This window comes from Hipposideros armiger, unplaced genomic scaffold (assembly GCF_001890085.2).
Source record: "Hipposideros armiger isolate ML-2016 unplaced genomic scaffold, ASM189008v1 scaffold_235, whole genome shotgun sequence".
NCBI classification, from domain to species: Eukaryota; Metazoa; Chordata; class Mammalia; order Chiroptera; family Hipposideridae; genus Hipposideros; species Hipposideros armiger.
Window position 1 is genome coordinate 1,585,661 of NW_017731585.1, and position 17,638 is coordinate 1,603,298.

The window sequence follows — 17,638 nt, forward strand, 5'->3', positions numbered from 1 at the left end:
TTGCCACCCACCATACTCGCCTGACCTTGCGCTGTCAGATTTCCACTTATTTCACTCTCTTCAAAACTCCTTGCGTGGTATAATGTTCAATTCAGATGAGGCTGTAAATCAGCATCCTATTCAGTTTTTTTGCAAATAAAGACAGGTCCTTCTATGAACGAGGAATTATGAAGCTCACTGAAAGATGGCAAAAGGTTATGGAACAAAACAGGCAATATATCAATGATTGATTTTTGTTCTTTATATAAATAAATGACCTTTGAAAAACAAAAAATATGTCATGACTTTTTCAACAACCCAATAATTGGCTGTCATATGTGATACAATGATTCCCCTTATCTTTCGAAAGTACACTAGTTCTTGGACCTTTGTTCCATATAAATTTTGGGATCACCTCATATTTGGATTTCATTGTTTTCAAAATTATACTGACTGGATAGATTGCTTAGGAAAGGTGGTTTATGATATTGAGTTTATCATCTATGAATGGGGCATATCACTCCACTTTATAATACATATTTATTACAAAGACATAATTCCATTATGTCTTTTACTTACATTTTATAAGGTTGTGCACAACCCACCCACCCCCAAAAAAATTAGTTTCCAGAAATAATCTTAAGGGCACACTGCAAATGAAGAGACATTTAGTCAAGATAATATACTAGGGCCGGCCGAGTGGCGTGATGGTTAAGAACTGGCTTGGGACGCCAGAGGGCCCCGGTTCGGATCCCACGTATGAGGGCCAGTGACACTGCCCTCCACAGCTAAAATGCTGAACAACAGCTCAACCTGGAGCTGGGCTGCCATTGAGTCGCCAGCGACGGCGTAGGCTGCAGCCCCTGTGGCAGTGGGTTGCCATGGGCTACCGTATGTAGCCAGCAGCCAGCGTGAGCGGCCAGCAGCCGCAGTGAGCGGCCGTCCAGAAGCCGGCGACTGATGGGAAGAGCGCAATGACGGTGCCAACTTGGGCCAGTGAAGCAATGTCCTCCACAACTAGACTGAAGAACAAAACGACAGCAACTTGTCTGTTCCCCTTCCCCCAATTCCCCAGCACTGTTCGCATCCCCCCAATTCCCCAATAAAAAAAATCTTAAAAAAAATATATATACTAAATCTTGGTAGGAATAGTTAAGAGTCTGTGACTTTTGAGCGAAATCCATTCCTCTCCTCCTCCCCATCTCTGTGATGACTGATGCTGTAATCCAGGTGGGTTTAGCCAAGAAAGTGGGGTTTCCTCCCTCAGTCCCCAATCAAGCGATACAGTATCTCCCCAGGAGAGGCATACTGCCAGCATTTGTCATCTCCAGCTTCAAGGTGCAGGAGCTAAATTCATGGAGTTAAAAAGTGTAGTGACAAAAATTCACTAGACAGGCTCAGCAGTAGATTTGAAACAGCAGGAGAAAGAATCAGCTAACTTGCAGATAGATTCATAGAGATTATGCTAGCCAAAGAAGAGAGGGGAAAAAAAATTGAAGAAAAATGTACAAAGTCTCAGAGAAATGTGATACACCATTAAGTGCACCAATGTATGCATAATGGGAGTACCAGAAAGAGGGGAGTGAAAAAGGACAAGAAAATATATTCAAATAATGGCTGGAAGCTTTCCAAATTTATTGAAAAACACCCATGAAGCTTAATGAACTCCAAGGAGGATAAATGCAAAGGGACCCACAGACATAGTAAAAATGCTGAAATCAAAAACAGAAAGTCTTGAAAGTAGAAAGTGAAAAATTATGCATCATTTACAAGGAAACTTCAACATGATTAATAACTTCTCTGAAGAAATGATGGGAGGCCAGAAAGTAAGGATCACACTGAAAATGCTCAAAGAAGGGGAAAAAAAACTAAATCAAGAATTCTGTATCCAGCAAAGGTGTCATTCCAAAATGAAGATTTCATCTTTCTGAGAAATAAAGACTTCTTGAGATAAAAACAAAATTTGTTGCTAGCAGATCTAACAAGAAATACTAAAGGAAGTTCTTAAGCTGAAAGGAAGTGACTTCAGATAGTAATGCAAACCCACATAAAGAGCTTTAGTAAGGGCCGACTGAGTGGCGCGTTGGTTGGGAGCTGGCTTGGGATGCCAGAGGGCCCCGGTTCGGATCCCACATATGAGGGCCAGTGACACTGCCCTCCACAGCTAAGATGCTGAACAACAGCTCAACTTGGAGCTGGGCTGTCGTGAGTCGCCAGCAACGGCGTAGGCTGCAGCCCCTGCTGCAATGGGCTGCCATGGACTACCGTGCGTAGCCAGCAGCCGCAGTGAGAAGCTGTCCAGAAGCCAGCGACTGATCTGCCTCGTCCGGAAAGAGCGCAATGATGGTGCCAGCTTGGGCCAGTGAAGCAACATCCTCCACAACTAGATTGAAGAACAAAACAACAGCAACTTGTCTATTCCCCTTCCCCCAATTCCCCAGCGCTGTTCCCATCCCCAATTCCCCAATAAAAATCTTTAAAAAAAAAAGAGCTTTAGTATAAGATTTGGTAGTAAAGGTGTCATTATAGACAACACTATAAATGCATGTTTTTCTCCTCTAAACTGATTCCGAAAGCAGTTATATAAAATCATATGTATATAATATATTGCTGGGCCTGTATACATACAGAAATGTGTAACATTTGCCAATAACAGCACAAAGAAGGTGGGTGGGTGGGAGCAAAGCTGTAATGAGCTAATGAAATGACAGTAAAATAATAACAATGTAATGTTGGATTTGTAACACTAATATATATCACTATAATACATCAAAAAACAGGGAAAAGGCAATAGAGCCATATAAGAGTAATGTTTTTATACATTATTGGAATTAAACTAGTATAAATCAATAATAGATGCTGATAAGAGTTATATGGTAAGCCCTAGAGCAACCACTAAGAAAAATATAGTGGAAAAAAATAATGAAAAAACTATATTAGAAAGTGTTTCTTCAGTGCGAAAGAAAGCAATAAAGGAGGACAAGAGGAACAAAAAAGTTATGAGACATACAGAGAACAAAAAATAAAGGGGCAGATATCAGTAATGTGAATGAATTAAACAATCCAATCAAAAGTCAGAATGTCAGATTGGATTAAAAAAAACAAGATCCGGGCCCAGCCACGTGGCTCAGTTGGTTAAGAGTGTGAGCTCTGAGCAACAAGGTCACCAGTTCGATTTCCACATGGGCCAGTGAGCTGTGCCCAAGCTGAGCTGCCAATAGGTGTCAGGATGAGAGCACATGCTCCTAACAACAAGGTTGCCTGTTCAACTCCTGCATGGGATGGTGGGCTATGCCCACCTGCAACTAAGATTGAACACGGCACCTTGAGCTGAGCGACTGTGAGCTGCCGACGGGCAGCCAGATGGCGACTGGATTGAAGCTGAGCTAGTTGTGCCCTCCACAACTAAGACTGAAGGACAACAACTTGGCTGTTCCCCTTCCCCAATTCCCCAATAAAATCTTAAAAAAAAATACAAGATCCATTTCTTCTCTTGTCTATGGGATGCACACATTAGATTCAACAACACAAAAAGAGTGGAGAAAGATTTGCAAACAGCAACCATAGGAAAGGTGAAGTGCTATACTAATATCAGACAAAATAGACTTGAAAATGTTAGTAGAGATAAAGAGGGACATTTTATAATGGTAAAAGGGTCAACCCATTGGGAAGATATAGCAATTATAAACATATGCACCTACATAACATGAATAATAGCTCCAAAACAAATGGAGCAAAAACTGGCAGAAATGAAGGGAGAAATAAACAATAATAGTTGTAGACTTCAATACCACATCTTCAATAATGGATAGAAAAACTAGGTAGAAGATCAACAATGAAATAGAAGATGTGACCAACACTATAAGCCAATTGAACCTAACAGACATCTATAGAACATTCCACTCAACAATTACAGAATACATTCTTCCCAAATACACATGGAACATTCTTCAGGATAGGTTATATGCTAGGCCATAAAACAAACCTCAGTAAATGTAACAGGATAGAAGCATGGCCTAAAATGATAAAACTTGGGCCAGCTGAGTGGCTCAGTTGGTTAAGAGCTTGCTCAAGAGTGCGAGCTGTGAGCAACAGGGTTGCCGGTTTGATTCTTGGCCCGAGCTGAGCTGCTGCTGAGCTGCCAACACGTGGCAGGATGGCTCAGCTAATAAATAAAAATTAAAATTAAAACAAACTCTTAGAAGGAAACATTGGACAAAAGTTTTATGACATTGGATTTGGCAATGATTTCTTGGACATGACACCAAATGCACAAGTGATAAAAGAATAGACAAATTGTACATGAAAAATTTTTTAATTTGTGCTTCAAAGACAGTACCAACAGAATAAAAAGGCAACCCACAGAATGGGAGAATATATTTGTAAATCATATATCTGACCATTGATCAATATTCAGAACATAGGGAGAACTCCTAAAACACAAAAACAACAAAAAAACTCAATTCAAAAATGGGCAAACAAAATTGAGTAGACATTTTTTCCAAATAGTCAATAAACACACAAAATGATATTTAACATCACTGGGGAAATGCAAGTGAAAAATACAATGAGGTATTACCTCACACCCATTAGGATAGCCGCTATTGGGGGGGAAAAAAAAAGCATTAGCAAGGATGTGGAGAAACTGGAACCCTTGTGCATTGTTGGTGGGAATGTAAAATGATAGTGCCACTGTGGAAAACAGTATGGCAATTTCCCCCAAAAAATTGAAAATAAAATTACCATATGATCCAGCAATTCCACTTTTGGGTATATATCCAAAAGAATTGAAAGCAGGTTCTCGAAGACATATCTATGCACCCATGTTCATAGCACTATCCACACTAGCCGAAAGGTGGAAGTGTCCACTGGCAGATGAATGGATAAACAAATGTGATATACGTATATAGTGGAATATTACTCCGCCATGAAAAGGCGTGGAGTACTGATGCACACTGCAACATCAATAAACCTCAAAATTACCATGCTAAGTGACAGAAACCAGAGACAGAAGACCACATATTTTATTATTCCATTTGTATGAGATGTCCAGAATAGATAAATCTATAGAGATAGAAAGTAGATCGGAGATGACCAGAGGCTGGGAGTTGGGGAGTGGATGCCAAGTGGCTGCTTACTAGGTATACAGTTTTCTTTGGGGGTGGTTAAAGTGCTTTGAAACTGAATAGAGTTGGTGTTTTCACAGCATGTGAATGTACTATTGTACGCTTAAAAAAACTTTCCAGGTGTTCAATAATGCTTTCAGTCAATTTTGGTAAGTTACATTTTTCTAGAAAATTGTTCATTTTGTCTAAGTTTTCAAAGTTGTTCGTTTGTGGATAGCATCTGTTTGTCAGTAGTGGTCTTCATTTTCTCTCTGATTTGTATGAATTTATTTTATCCTGTATGGAACTTTTGCTTCCTGAATTTAAGGATTCATGTCTTTCAACAATTCTGGAAAACTGTAGGAATTATTTCTTTGAATATTGTCTCTTCCAAGTTTTCTCTACTTCCATCCTTCCAGGACCTTTTCTTTCTACTCTTCTGTCTAAGCTATCCATATTCAATTTAATATTTTATAACTATACTATTTATTTCCAAAACTGCTTCTTGCCCCCATCCCAACCTTCCTGATTTTATTTCACAATACTTTTTACAGATTTTTTTATGGCTATAATTTTAAACATATTAGAGTCTTCATCCAATTATTCTGTTGGCTAAATTCTTAGTATTCACCCTGTTCTTTGTTGTGTCTGTTGGCTCTCCCTCATAGTGGATGTTTGTGTGTGTTTATAATGTTGAATGTGAGTACCTGTGGGTATAAGCCTTCCTCACCAGTGTGGTGGTTTCGCGTTTGCTGTTTTCCTGTGGTGTTACGAGCCTGGGGACAATTTTTGTGTTAATTTCTTGACTGGCAACTTCTTGGATCACATGGTGGTGTAAATGTGAACGCTAAGCCCATATGAGCTTATAGTTATGAATTCCCAGAGAGTGGGTGTGGGAGTGTGGAATGGGGCAGATAAAAGTCCCCACTAAAAATCCAGGCCCAGAAACGCTTCTTTCTCTGTCCCAAGAGGTAGATCCTATTCTAATCTGTTGTTTTCTGAGGATTGTGGCTGCAAGTAGATGTCCCAGTTGTGACTCTTTTTTCCTTGTCTTTTATCCATGCCTTGGTGTTAACTCCAAAGTTCTAGATTTCAGAAACGACACTTTACAGTGAGCATGGACCACTCTGTTTTTCAGTTTTTTTCATTAGTGGCCTGTGGCAGATTACTTTGCTAAGATCTCAGCTTTTTGTTATCTTATATATCATTTCTGATTGTTTATAAGGAATTTTTGATAATCTTATCTGTTATACTGCTGAAATCATTACATTTTCTAATTAGTCATGTTGTGTAAAGAGCTTAGAATAGTGCTTGGCACAAAAATAAGAGCTATGTGTGTTAGCTGTTATTACTGTTATTGTTACTGTTGAATTAGCTTTATTGTTCTAAGAGTTTGCCAGCTACTTCGTATATATTTTCTAGGTACACCAAATATCATCTATAAATAATGACAGGATTGCCTCTTGCTTTTTGATATTATTAACTCTTTTTTCTTACTGTGCTACTTAATTTCTATAGGCCAATGTTAGTCGGGATTGATTGAGACCACGGCCACCTGTGTCTTGTGAATGAGAAATGTGTCTCATGTGACAAGCAGATTTGCTATAAGTTTTTGGTTGATACTTTTCCCCATGTTCCTAGCCTGCAAATTATTTTTATTAAGAATGAATGTTGAATTTTTTTCATTTACATGTACTGAGATGATATTAATAATACTTTCCTTCTTTAATCTGCTAAAGTTCTGAATTGGATTAATATAGTAGATGTAGTTTTTGTTGAATCAACTCATTCAATAATTCCTGGGATGTTCTCAGTCATGGGGTGGAGGTGGGGATCCCTATTTGGATCATGATGTATTTTGCTTTCAATACACCACTGGTTTCACTTGGCTGATACTTTATTAGATTTTTAACTTCTTGGTGCATAAGGGAATTTACTCTAGATTTCTTCCCTCTCATTTGTGTGTGTGTGTGTGTGTGTGTGTGTGTGTGTGTGTGTGTGTGTGTGAAGGCTATTCTATTTTTGGAAAATGAATTGAGAAACTTCCCACCTTTTTATGTTCCAAAAAATCTTCACACAACATAGAATTATGTGAACATTTGCTAGAATGCTGCCTTTGGGAAAATGTTTCAGCTTGGTCCTCAGGCTCACTAAATTGCTTTTCAGCAGTGTCAGTTCTGTTATTCTGTCTATGCTTTGCTGTTCTTCATCTTATTTCATAAAGCACATTTCATTCGTTTCGAAGATTTGTCATTGGTCCTTCTTTCATAATACTCTGTTCCTTTGTCCCGGAGGCACTGGGCGTTACTTATATGGAAGCTCTCCTGTGGCTTCCTCTGGTCGGTTCCTTTTCTTGACCCCTGTGCTGCACCTTGCCACTTTGGTCCTTTCTCCTTGTGGTGATGGTTGTCTTCAGTCTTCGGTGATTCGTAGTTATGTTTGCACCAATACGTTTGAGCTCCCTGTTGGCCTGTCCATGATACTCCTGTTTATTCCAGCGTGCCTTCCGCACTGTTGAGAGAGCTGTGCTGTGCTGCTGGGAGGAAGTCCAGAGGCAGGTCTCAGGTACGTGGGGGCTCCCCCTTTCTCCAGGCTGCTTCCAGCCTGGAGGCATGGCAAAGCCCTGCTGTCCAAGCGACACCCCACCACCACCACCACCACCACACACACACACACACACACACACACACACACACACACACACACACACACAATGGCTCCAGCGGGTTGGGCAAAGGCAGGGGAGGGTTGGAAGGGATGGGAGGAGGGGAGAAAGGACCCAACCCCTCGCTGATCCTAATGCAATGACTTTCTGCTGCCCTCAGAACCCCTGCCTGTGGGCTCGCACCCCTCTCCCCAGCTACTCCCATCTTGGCAGCAGCCAGTTACTCCATCTGTAGTTCCCTTCTTGTCCTTTCCAAGTCTGTCCTTCAGGGACACTTCATAATTTGTGATTCACAATGGCATATATATATATATATATATATATATATATATATATATATATATATATATATATATATATATATGATACATATGTATATATGGAGGGTGCCAAAAACATGTATACACATTTTAAGAAAGGAAAAAAAACTATTAAAATTGTAATACTCAATATATATTACCAATAACAAAAGATGAGTACAAGTCACGTTTGACTTCTGCAACTACAAGAGGTGCTCAAAGTGGTTACCATCAGCATCCAGACACTTCTGATTATGGTGAACTACTGCTTGAGCAAAGATAACATTTGTTAAAATGTGTATACATTTTTTGACACCCCTGGTATATCATATTCTATATGTGACTTTTTATATGTGTATGTATTTTGTCTGGAAGAGGAATCAAGCATTTATGCTCAGAATGCCATTTGATCCAGTCTTCCTATGATGACACTGATTTAACTTTTTTTTTAAAGATTTTTATTGGGGAATTGGGGGATGGGAACAGCGCTGGCGAATTGGGGGAAGGGGAACAAACAAGTTGCTGTCGTTTTTTGTTCTTCAGTCTAGTTGTGGAGGACGTTGCTTCACTGGCCCAAGTTGACACCATCATTGCGCTCTTCCCAAGCGAGGCAGATCAGTCGCCGGCTTCTGGACGGCTGCTCACTGCAGCTGCTGGCTACACACGGTAGCCTATGGCAACCCACTGCCACAGGGGCTGCAGCCTACGCCATTGCCGGTGACTCACGTCAGCCCAGCTCCAGGTTGAGCTGTTGTTCATCATCTTAGCTGTGGAGGGCAGTGTCACTGGCCCTCATATGTGGGATCCGAACGGGGGCCCTCTGGCGTCCCAAGCCAGCTCTTAACCATCGCGCCACTCGGCCGGCCCTCCTCCTTATTTCTTTTTCCTCTTCATTTTTATTGGGTTGTTTGCCCTTCTCATCGATTTGTAGGGCTTCTTCATGTTCTTGATACCAATCTGGTATACGTTATATACACTTTGCAGATATTCTCTCTGTTTGTAACTTGTCTTTGTTCTCTAAGGTGTTTATTGATGAACATAAATTCTTAGTTTTGATATAGTCAAATTTATCAACCTTTAATTTTAATGCTTGTACTTACCATGTCATATTGAAAAACATCCTTTCCTGTAAATTCAGAAAGATATTTCCTTATATTTTTTACTAAAAATGTTACTTTTGCTATTTAAATACTCAATCCAGCTGGAATTGATTTTTATGCATGTTGTGAGGTAGAGGTTCAATTTCATTTATTTCCGCAAATGAAAATGAGCTTTATAATTTTCTGTGTTTTATGGTTTTAGAGTTTTAGCCTGTTATTCTTTTAATAATGTCTTGAGTTGGACCCTTATTTCAGATTTTTCAATCTTCCTTGTTTTGTTTTGTTTTTAAAGATATTTTTTTTATTGGGGAATTGAGGGGATGGGAACAGTGCTGGGGAATTGGGGGAAGGGGAACAGACAAGTTGCTGTCGTTTTTTGTTCTTCAGTCTAGTTGTGGAGGACGTTGCTTCACTGGCCCAAGTTGACACCATCATTGTGCTCTTCCCGGGTGAGGCAGATCAGTCGCCGGCTTCTGGACGGCTGCTCACTGCGGCTGCTGGCCGCTCACGCTGGCTGCTGGCTACATACGGTAGCCCATGTCAACCCACTGCCACAGGGGTTGCAGCCTACGCCATCGCCGGTGACTCACAGCAGCCCAGCTCCAGGTTGAGCTGTTGTTCAGCATCTTAGCTGTGGAGGGCAGTGTCACTGGCCCTCATATATGGGATCCGAACCCGGGTTCTCTGGCGTCCCAAGCCAGTTCTTAACCATCGCACCACTCGGCCGGCCCCTTGTTTTTTAATACATACATTTAAAGCTATAAATTTCCCTCTAAGTATTTCTTTAGGTGCATCCTATAGTTTCTAATGTCATGTATTCATCACTATTTTGCTCTAATTTCTAACTTCCAATATGATTTCTTCTTCACCTCATAAGATGTTTAAGCGTTTTGAATTTTCAAATACATTTGCAAGGTTGACTGTCTTTCTGTTATTGATTTCTAATGTTATTTTACTGTTGTCAGAGAACATGGTCTGCATGGTATTGAGTTTTTGGCATTTGTGGAGGCCAGCTTTGTTGTCTAGAAACTGGTTCAGTTATGATGATTATTGAATATACTATAAATGTTTATTAGGTTAAACCTATAACTGTGCTGTTTAAGTGTTCTGTGTCTTTATTAACTTTTTTTTCTCTGCTTAATCTATTAGTTACTGAGTGGGAGTTTATAAAATTTCTATTATGATGTGGATTTTAAAATTTATCTTTATAAATCTATTGACTTTTGCTTTATCTGTTTTGTGGCTATATTATTAGAAACATACAGATTTGGATTTCTATATCTTTATTGTGAATTGTTCCCATTATCATCATATGATATTCTTTTTTACTCTAATAATGCATTTAGTCTTGATGTCTATTTTGTCCAATGTAAATATAACTACAACTTCTCTTGTTATATTTTTTTCTAGTTAATCTTTTCAAAGTTGCCTTTTCTCATATGGTCTCTAATCTCTTTAATCATTTAAAATAGTGTTACTTAGCAATTTTTTTTTAAGATTTTTATTGCGGAATTGGGGGGATGAGAACAGTGCTGGGGAATTGGGGGAAGGGGAACAAACAAGTTGCTGTCGTTTTTTGTTCTTCAGTCTAGTTGTGGAGGATGTTGCTTCACTGGCCCAAGTTGGCACCATCATTGCGCTCTTCCCCGATGAGGCAGATCAGTCACCGGCTTCTGGCCAGCTGCTCACGTTGGCTGCTGGCGACACATGGTAGCCCATAGCAACCCACTGCAGCAGGGGCTGCAGTGTATGCTGTTGCCGGCGACTCAGGGCAGCCCAGCTCCAGGTCGATCTGCTGTTCAGCATCTTAGCTGTAGAGGGCAGTGTCACTGTTCCTCATATGTGGGATTCGAACTGGGGCCCTCTGGCGTCCCAAGCCAGCTCTTAACCAATGTGCCACTTGGCCGGCCCAGCAATTTTTTTTTCATAATGTTTCAAGTTTGGTTGGGGTAGGCAAAGCTTGTTTGATGTTTCTGCTAATTTTTACTCATTGTATCTTTTTTCCCTGTATATTTTGGAATTTTTAAATTGGATACTGATATGTAGCAGGGGTTTTAGTTGTTTGTTTTTAATATAGGAATCTTTGAGCTGAGAATGTGTTCCTAAATATTGGCTTTGCTTTTGTTTCCTCCAGGATGCCTGAGGTCTCACCCAGTTATAACCAATTCTCATGTTAATTTTCCAGTTTAGGGATTTCCACACCTCCCTGATTGTGTACATGTGAACTGCAAACCTGTACACAATGTAAACTTAGGTTTTCAATTTCCCTTGGGGGAATCTTCCTCCTTCCCCACCCCATGTGGGCCCCCATTTCAGAGCCCTGGGCAGATACCAGCTTCTCCGGCTGTTTTTACACTGGTGGGCAGAATTTTCCTTGTTCCCTTTCACTGCATCCCCACCTCCACACCCTATGGGTCCCAGCTTTGTGTAGTGGTCTCTGTTCCAGCTCTCTGGCTTGAATGAGCACAATGATTTTTCTCCTCTCTTTTTGTGGGGTGTTAATGCATAGGAGTGATGATCTCTGGTGAGAAATAAAATGTTCCAAATATAGGTATCAGTCTTCATTAATGTTAAATCAGTGATGAAGTGAAATGTATACTCACTCTAACAAGGGGACAGTCTCACAAGGAGATCACCAACAGAGCTGTGAGCACACGCCTTCATCCCAGGGTGAGTCCTTGGAGGAAAAAACAGCATGGGAGTGTGGGGAGAGCATCTAAAGCTGTACTTTGTAATACGTAACTACTAGACATGTGTGGCTGTGGAATGCTGAGATGTAGCCAGTGCCCACTGAGATGTGCTCAAAACTTTAAAAAGATTTCAAAGACTTAGTATGAAAAATAATATCAATACAGAAATAATGTAAAAATAATTTAAAATATTTTGATACATTTTTACGTGGATTACATGTTAAAATAATAGTTTTCATGTATTGGCTTAAACAAAACATAATTTAACATCTGTAACCTATCTCCTTTTACTTTTTTGATGTGGCTATTAGAAAATTTATAATCCAATTTGTGACTCAGATTGTATTGTTGAGAGCCTTGTTAGTCAAAGTGAAGTCCTTGGGCCAGCAGCATTGGCATAACCTGTGAGCCTGTTAGACATGCAAGACCTCTGGTCCTGGAGCCTGCATTTTAACCAGGCCCCCAGGTGATTTGTGTGCACTATAGAGAGCAGTGGTTCTGAAACTTGAGCAGGCATCACTATTCCCTGGAGGGCTCTCTAAATCAGAGTGCTGGCTACCCCCCCCCAATCCCACCCCCCCAGGCCCGTGTTCCTGATTCGGTCAGTCTGGGTTGGAGCCCACAATCAACATTTCTAACAAGGCCCTAGGTGATGTGGAGGCATCTGTCTGAGGACCTCACTTGGAGAACCACTGCTCTAGACTGGAGAATAATGGCCAGATCTGCCCCTGGGACCTAAATTAGTGGTTGGAGCAAAGTCCTGGGAATTAGCTGTTCTGGAACTTGTCTTCCAGGAATGGAATGTTGTCCTCTCTCCTCTCCTTCACACCAACACCCTCTGAAAGCCCTCGAAGAATTTCTACTCTTTCAAATGGATTGGGAGCATAAAAATCCTTTGAAGGTGGTTATGAAAATCACAGGAATGAGAAAAAGTCTTTCCTTTACCCAGAGGTGAGGAAGGGATTCCCAGCCTCCATTTTCATCATTCCTCCACCATTCCCCATCCACCCCCATTTACCTCCATTCACCATTCACCTCCAGCCACCATCCACTATTCATCTCCATCCACCATCCACCATCCACCTCCATTCACCATTCTTCATTGACGTCCCTTTACTCCCTTAGTGCTTATACCCTGCATGAAGTTTTTCTCATGAACATTAGAATGAGGAAGCTGAGGCTATGAGAGGTGAGTGATCCACCTAGTGCAGGGGCAGAGGGGACATTTGAGCTCATGAGAAGGGGTGTTCTTTCTTTCCCTCCTAGAGCCTCCCTTTAGTATCACTACTGAACCTCAGTCTTTGCCCCATGCTGTCACTTTCAGTGCCTTGCTCTGCATTGAGTGAGAGGTTGTTGTCCCAAAGACAGTGCTGAACCCTGGCCACACAACACACCAGGACACTTGGATCATCAAGCATGTTGCGATCTTATGGATGCCCCAAAACTGCTCATTCTTGGCTTACAAGGTAGTTACTCGTGCCCGGAGAAGTTAAGAAACATTCTTCAACGTGGCATAACCACTTAGAAGATGAACCAGAGACCTCCAGTGTGAAGGGGGGATTGAGGTTACTGTTACCTCCCCTCCTTCCTGAAACCATGGTGTAGACCCCAGGATATGAGAACGGAGGAGGAAACAGTGCATAAGAAATACCAAAAATATTTTTAAAAAGAGAATGCAGATGAAGGAGGGAAAGTGATTTACCAGAATAAAGTTGAAGGGGGAGGAAGACAAAATGCTGAGGGTAGCTGGAAAGACTCAGGATTAGACACACAGGGAGCCCTGGAGGCTGACACAGGGGAATTACCTCCAGGTCTGAAATCCCAGATCCCCTCTGCCACCCAGGGCAATAAGGAATCTTGACCCTCTGCAGGGATGAACTGGGGGAGCTGTGGGCTTCAACACCAGGCACAGCAGGTGCTGGAGTGCAGAGATGTCAACAAAATGGAAATCAAGTGGATGTCTGTGGAAGTGTAGGAGCCAAGCCTCCTTCTCCAACCTGGAGCCTGAATCCCAGTGGTGAGGAAATTGGCAGATTATTCTCTGGAAAACCCAAATGACTCAGAGGAAGGGGCCTCCTGGGAGGCCCACCAGCAAGCCAGCCAGCTCTGCTCCTGCATTTTGGATGCCTCCTGCCACTGTGCAATTGAAGATGTGCAGTTATATACCCCTACCCCAATCTAGGCACAGGGTGTTATTGTTTAATTATCAGCTTTAGAGTAGAATTTGTTTTTGTAAAACATATATAAAAATTGCTTTGTTAAAAACATGAAAGACAGATAAAGGAAGTTCCTCTGAGGGACTCTCTCAACCACACACTGACTCCCTGTGGTGAGTGGCCTTTGGTCTCGGTGTCAGACATCCCCGGAGCCCAGCAGAGTGAGCTGAGTATGCTTGGAGGATGAAGAAAGGATGTGGTGTCTGCAGTCTCACTTCCTTTAACACCAGGGCCAGATCTCATGACCTTGACTGGACCAGTGGTGAGTGTTGTAAGGGAAACCCAAGGGCAGTTGGGTGAGATGCCAGAGGCTTGTTGGTTTGACTTTAGTCACAAGTGGCGGCTGACTGTACATGAAGAAGCCAACAGAGCCCACCAGAAGACTAAAATGGAGGTGTTCCTCTGGCCACTTGGTTTTCTCATCGGCAGGCCCTTCTGCCTGGGCTGCTTTGAGTAAGACCTGAGCTGGGCTCTCAGGGAGGGTGGGGAGGCTGAGAGTGTTTTCCACCCTTGGAAGTTTGGGGCGGGCAATTGTAGGCCTGATGGCCCCGTGTTTCTGCAGGGGTCTTGACAACCACATTCTGGACCCAGCTTGGGGTCCTCTGGGAAGAGGGACTCAGACCAAGGGTCCCAGTCTCTGAAATCAAAGGTGGGAGATTGGGGTGGGGGAAGGCAAAGCGCAGAGCTACTTCAGGCTGGATGATTTTCTCAGCTGGCTTTTAAGGATTCTTGCTAAGAGGCCTGTGTGTAGCAATGAGCACACCGAGTACCCAGATCTTGGTCTCTACATATCATTTCCCCTAAAAGGAACAAGACTCATCATAGGGCTGGGGCAAGTTAAATATAAGATGATCTTGTAACATCTTGTGTAAAAAATTAGGACATGTCCCCAAAACAGCAGGGACATGTTAAAGGGACAGAAGAGCTAACATAATGGGTCTTTCATTGACCAAACCTAGGACACTCAGCATCCAATAAATAACGGCAGTATGGATTATAACCTATTAGAAAAGAATCTATGAGTCCATGCAAATAAATAGATAATAAATAAATAGAATAATAAATTGGGGACAAGGAAAAGTTCTTTGTAATCATAAAATGCCAACTAATAAATGCAGATGGAACTAGGAAAAAAAACCCGTTTTTTAAATATCATAGTAAAAATGGAAGAACCATTGATGGATGCTAAGTCTGGAGGGTCTTTAGGTAGTCTCAAGTACCTCTCTACTAATTACTTATTAATTATAAAAGGCAGAATAATAACTGTGCAATGGAGATATCAGCCCCTCCCCAACGTCTGCATGTGCAAAGCCACACAATGCAGCGCTGGGTGCTACCCGAGTGGGGCTGGCATGCTCACCCTTCACCTCCACCCTGGACAAGGGCTCTGGAAGAGAGGACCAAATGTGACCCACCTCTGAATCCTGCTGTTGGCCTCAGAGCAATTACCTGGGAAACATTTGTTAAAAGAATGAATAAATGAGTTGATTGATTATGCATTCACTGAATGGACCACAGCATTTAGATATAACTGTGTTAAAACAGATTATTCAGAAGCCAAATCGTGCTTACTGTCTGGACATTTATTCTTTCATTTCTGAAAGATTTGCTCAGCAGCAGCCCTGTACCAGCCATGGGCTGGGGGCTTGGGACACAGGCGTCAGCTTGAAGTGTCACAAGGTGGGCCCCGGTATGGGACCATCACACACTCACAAAGAGGCCAGAAGGAAGGTGTCATGCAGGGTGGGCAAGGATGATTCTGTTACAGAGGGGACCAGGGGACCATACTTGACCTGTGGGCCACTGCAAAGACTTCCGTTCTTAGGGTAGAGGAGAGGGGAAAGGGGTCAGCTTTGCATTTGGATGTAACCCGGAGACCAAAGAGCCAAGATTGGAGTTGCCCTGCCTATGAGGAGACCATTTAGGAAGAGGCCATGCTGGGGGATGGCCCAGCCCCAGGCTTGGGGAGGAGGTGAGATGATGATGATGACAGCAGGCTGTGACAAGAGCAGTTATACAAGCCTTAGCACATCGCAGGTGCTGTTCTGAGCACTTTCCAAATATTGCCTTATTTAATAGCCAAAACCCTATGAGGTAGGTATGACTATTGTCCCATTTGACAGGCAAAGAAACCAAGGCACAGAGAGATTCATACCTTGCCTAGTAAGAGGGGGAGCTGTGACGAGAACTGAAGTAGTTGGGTGATGGACTGGATGGTGCGTGAGAGGGTGGAAGGGGCCCAGGCTGACTTCCAGGGTTGCCCTTGTGCAGCCACTAGGGCTGGGTGATGGGAGCAGTGAGGGTTTCCTTACAAAAGAATGTGGCCTGGAAAAGCCAGTGGTGTGAGGAGCAAGCCCTGAGTAGAGCCCTGGGAGGAAGGGCCTCTATCTGGTCCTGCCAGGCAGAGAGGAGGCGCCTGGGTCAGATGGGGCGGGGCCCCTTTCAGCAGGAGGGCCCAGGGGGGGATCCTTCCTGGTCAGGGGTCAGGAGCCCGTTGCTGGGTGACCTGGGTAAATGCCTTTTCCTCTCTGGATCCCAAATTGCCCTCAGACTCTATAAAAACAAAAATCCAGTGTTACTGGTTTGGGCGATATCTCTCATTTCAGGAAAAGTGTTTTGCTTCCTTTCCCATGTGGGAGAGGCTGCCCGGCTTTGGGCTGCTTCCTCGTGTGCAGGCACAGATTTAGGCCTCTGGGAATTAAGTGGAATTATGCTGATTGTCAACTACCCATTGATCCCCTGGGACTGAAGGATGGTAAGGGGAACCCTCACCACAGAGATGGGAGCCTGAGTCACAGATGCTGCAGGACAGAAGGACATTAGCCAAGAGGACTTTGAGATAGAAGACCAGAGAGAGGGGACCAACCCCACTAGACACAAAAACAATAATGATGATAATAATAATAATAATAATAATAATAATGTGTCATTGATACAGGAAAAAGACAAATACATCAATGAACCAGAATGGAATCCAGTAATAGCCCATATATGTATGGGAAATTAGTGTATGATTGATGGGACCAGAAAGAAAAGGCTGAAATATTTAATAAATGGTACTGAAAACCTAAATATACATTTAAAATATTGTGGATTGTTATATATAATCATGTAGAAATAAATTTAAAATCAAGGAACTGAAAAAAACCTATAAAAGCATTTTGAGAAGTTGTTGAATAATTTGTTCCCACTTAGAATCGAAATAACTTTAAAAGCAAAATACACCCACACACACAAAAGAAAATACAAAAACACAGACGAAAAGGTTGATAAACTTGATTCCTTCAAAAATTGAAATCTTTTGAACTTCAACAGACACCGTAAGCAAAGATAAAATACAGGCTGGGTGGACATATCTGCAACATCTAGGACACAGTATCTGTATCCAAGACATAAAACCGCCTATGAAACCATAAGAAAAAGAGGCAATTACCAGGCAATTCATGGAGGAGAAAGTTCACATGGCCAAGAGCATGAAAAGATGTACAATCTCAGTGCTGATCAGAGCCAAATAGCCCACAACAGCCAAGGGTCCACATGCGTTAACTGTTATGTGCAAAAAAATAAGTAAAAGTAGACAATGT